Consider the following 4,742-nt stretch of genomic DNA (forward strand, 5'->3'; position numbering starts at 1 on the left):
CCGCGGACCACACACCGGCATACAGCTCAAGATGCCTACTGAAATATGGTCAAGAAAGGTTGCTGATTACTCAAATTTGAAAGCTTTTGGGTGCACAGTTTACTATCATGTTAATAAGGGTAAGCTAGAGCCAAGAGCCAAGAAGGGAGTGTTCGTAGGCTATGGAGATGGAGTTAAAGGCTTTAGGATCTGGTCTCCATCAGAGAAAATGGTCATTCTGAGCAGAAATATAGTCTTTGACGAAAAATCTGTGCTTAGACCCATTGTGAAACCTACAACTGCAACAGAAACTGATAACATTGATAAACAGGTGGAGCTTCAGGTCATACAGAGTGAGAGTGGCTTGAAGGAACAAGAGTTAGAAGCAGAAATATAGCTACCAGAATCTACACCATCATTTTCTTAACCATCTGAAGCTACACATCGTAGCTTAACTCAAGATCGACCAAGGAGGGTTGGAGTTGGGCCACCTAAGAGGTATGGTTTTGAGGACATAGTAGGCTATGCACTACATGTTGTTGAAGAGGTGGACAGTCATGAACCATCAACTTACAAAGAAGCTGTTTCAGGCACTGATTCTGAGAAATGGCTTACTGTTATGGGAGATGAGATGGAGTCCCTTTATAAGAATCAAACATGTAATTTAGTCATACCACCTCCAGGGAGAAAGATTATTACTTGCAAGTGGGTTCTCAAGATGAAGGAAGGGATATCACCTACAGAGGGAGTCAAGTATAAGAATAGAGTTGTTGCTAGAGGTTTCAATCAAAGAGATGGAGTGGATTATAATGAGATATTCTCACTAGTAGTCAGACACACCTCTATTAGAGTGTTGCTAGCTATAGTTACACATCAGAATTTATAGCTTGAGCAACTTGATGTAAAGACAACCTTTCTACATGGAGATTTGGAGGAAGAGATATACATGACCCAACCAGATGGTTTCCAGATTCCTGGAAAGGAGAATGCAAGTTGAAGAAGTCCTTGTATGGACTTAAGCAGTCTCCTAGGCAGTGCTATAAGAGGTTTGACAGCTACATGATGCAGCTGAGCTACACCAGGAGCCCATATGATTGTTGTGTCTATTACAACAAACTAGAAGATGAGTCTTTTATCTATATGGTGTTGTATGTAGATGACATGTTGATAGCTGCAAGGAAGAAGCACGACATTCAGAAGTTGAAAGGTCTTCTCAGTGTAGAGTTCGAGATGAAGGATTTGGGTGCAGCTTGGAAAATTCTGGGAATAGAGATTTACAGGGACAGAAGCAAAAGGAAACTCTTTCTATCACAGAAGGGCTATATTCAGAAGATCTTGTCAAGATTTGACATATGTACCGCAAAGCCCTTAGATACTCCTAGTGCTGCAAGTGCACATCTGTCTATTGCTTTTCCACCTAAGTCTGTTGAAGAGAAGGAGTACATATCTCGAGTTCCCTATGCTAGTGCAGTAGGAAGCTTGATGTATGTAATGGTCTGCACTATACCTGATCTTGCACAGTCTTTTAGTGTTGTTAGCAGGTTTATAGGTGAACCTGGCAAGGAGCATTGGCAAGCTGTGAAGAGGATATTTCGATACCTAAAAGGTACATCTGACATTGGTCTAATTTATGGAGGTAATACAAAGTGTTTAGTGACATGTTTTTCAAACTCTGATTATGCTGGAGATGTTGACAGTAGAAGATCTATGACTGGTTATATTTTCACTCTTGGCGGTTGAGTTGTCAGTTGGAAAGCTACTTTGCAGCCTACGGTGACTTTGTCTACTATGGAAGCAGAGTATATGGCACTGACTGAAGCTGCTAAGGAGGGGATTTGGCTTAAAGGACTGGTTAGTGATGTTTGTCTACATCATGATCCGGCTACAGTGTATTGTGACAGCTTGAGTGCAATCTGTTTAGCCAAAGGATCAGGTTCATCATGAGAGGACCAAGCATATAGATTGTTGAAACACCTTTCCACATGATTTTGATTTGACAAAATTATTTAACAAGAATTAAATCTCCATTATAAAAAAATTCCAACATATTAAAGTTAAATGCTTTGATTTATTTGTACTAATATGTTTGTTCAATGTTGAGTTATTTCAATCTATAAGACATCAAGTTGTAAGGACCAAAGGCCCACAAGAGAAAGTCAAGCCCAAGTCAGCGTGTCAATGCCTCACGGCCCAAGCAGATCAAAACGCAGGTCATACTAAGTAAAACGCAAGCCCAGCAATGAGAAGGATCGAGATGCCTTCGACCAAAAGCTTCAAGATGAAGCTGCTAATTTGAGCGACAAGATAGTCAGGTCAGCAGCTGGCCTGAATCAACTTGGAGACAAAGTATTTCTACTTCGGGTAAAGTTCAGAAGACGCAGAAAGCTGTCTAGAAGACTTTACCATAAATGTTGAAACATTATGTTCTATCTAACGAAAAGCTCCTGAGCACTGCCAAAGTTAGAAGATACAAGATTTTGATTGGCCGAGGACGCTGAGCACGTACTGAGTGAAAGCGACAGGAAGCCGTTTCCCTCCAATGGTTATTTTGAAATTCGAAATAACCAGTGCATCAAGTGTCAATATAAATAGGCCAATCAAACGCTTCATTCGATGCAGATCTTCAATTAAGTCGAAACGCTGACCAAATTGTTACTCGAAGATTCTGTGAGAAAAGCAAAGAAAATCTTACACCAATTCCAATTCTGTGTAAAAGTCTAGAGTGATCTAAATCATCTAAAGTGTGTTAGCAATTGTTGTTTAGGACAAACAAACACTTATCATTTCTAGAAGAATAGAAAGGAGAAGCTGAGTACTCGGTCATAGTACTCAGCGGTAGAAATAGGAGTGACTAGAGGTATAGAGGAAGGTACTCTTGTATACTCAGCTTTCTATTGTAAAAGGTTTGTGCTCTACAAGTAACAGAATAGCAAATGAATTTATGCATCAGATGGAGGACAGGGTCTTTGATGAATTTATTTTTATAACTTTTAGACCCTGCCTCAATGCTACAGGACATCTCAAACCAGAAGGACTTTTCAGACACATTTTCCAACCAACCACTAATTCCCTCACCGTAAAGTCCGAACAATTCACAAAATAAATCTTCCGTGACAGTGTGTGTATTGTCAAACAAACGGAATTTAATGGAATCGACTCCCTCATCAACAATGTAAGTAAAAGAAGTAAAGAATTCTAGGACTAGCGACGGGTATGTATCTAGTTCTAAATTCAGCAAATCGAACCACCCAACAGTTACAGCAATCTCTTGAATACTATCAAGCAAGCCTAGTTTCTCCAACAAATAAAAATCAAAGTATCGGGTAGTAGAGACAATCTTACCGGATAGTATTTCGAACTGCTTACCTTCTGCCTCGGATTCTAAGAGGAATGGGCAGTGATACCTAACTGACATAGCACACGGACGTGTCGTGAGGAACACGGGTGGAGCTATCCGTTGTGCGCGTCTCATGGGATTCACGGTCTTTCATGAATTTATTTTTATAACTTGTAGACCCTGCCTGAACGCTACAGGACATCTCAAACCAGAAGGACTTTTCAGACACATTTTCCAACCAACCACTAATTCCCTCATCGTAAAGTCCGAACAATGCACAAAATAAATCTTCCGTGACAGTGTGTGTATTGTCAAACAAACAGAATTTAATGGAACTGACTCCCTCATCAACAATGTAAGCAAAAGAAGTAAAGAATTCTAGGACTAGCGACGGGTATGTATCTAGTTCTAAATTCAGCAAATCGAACCACCCAACAGTTATAGCAATCTCTTGAATACTATCAAGCAAGCCTAGTTTCTCCAACAAATAAAAATCAAAGTATCGGGTAGCAGAGACAATCTTACCGGATAGTATTTCGAACCGCTTACCTTCTGCCGCGGATTCCAAGAGGAATGGACAATGATACCTAACTGACAAAGCGCACGGATGTGTCGTGAGGAACACGGGTGGAGCTACCCGTTGTGCGCGCCTCATGGGATTCACGGTCGGGGCACGCTTCCTCCTTCCTCCCCTTCCTGCTGGTTGTTCATAATCATATCCCTTAGACATTGTGATTTAGGTTTTCCTAAGTTAGGGGATTTGGGGATTTTTGGAATTTGGGGAAAACCTTACCCTAGACTTCGAATTGATGTTTGAATGGAGTAGTGTGGATGAATCTAAGGGTATTTGTAGGGGAAGGGACGATTTTCGCAATGGAATTCGAAGGGGAAGGGTTTTTGGGAGGTTTAGGAGTTAGAGGGTTGGAACGATTTATCTGCTGGAAATCTCAAAATTTCATTTTAACTGCTACTGCTCGGCGAGCAGAAAAGGGGTTGCTCGCCGAGCAGCTCGTTAAATCGCAAAATTTTCATTTTTATCTGAAGGTGCTCGGCGAGCAGATATAGGGTTGCTCACCGAGCACCATATTGATTTCGGCTGGGGGGATTCTACTCTGTCGTTTCATTAAGAGGCTAAAATTGGATGACCTGCTCGGCGAGCAAGTGTAATTGTGCTCGGCGAGCCGGTGTATTTTCGCACTTTTAAGACCCTGATGCGTTGGGAACTTTTATATCCTGAAAAATGACGGGAGAAGCAACAGAATCAGTTTATTAAAACACGAAAAATAAAAAGAAACGAAAAAAACATAGATAAATCTAAATAATTATTTCAACCTATTCAATTTACACAGATTATAATCGAAATAGTCCCCGGCAACGGCGCCAAAAACTTGATGGTGTTGTTGTCGGGTATTTCGAAATATAATCT

The sequence above is a fragment of the Euphorbia lathyris genome, chromosome 3 (genome assembly GCF_963576675.1).
Source record: "Euphorbia lathyris chromosome 3, ddEupLath1.1, whole genome shotgun sequence".
NCBI lineage: Eukaryota > Viridiplantae > Streptophyta > Magnoliopsida > Malpighiales > Euphorbiaceae > Euphorbia > Euphorbia lathyris.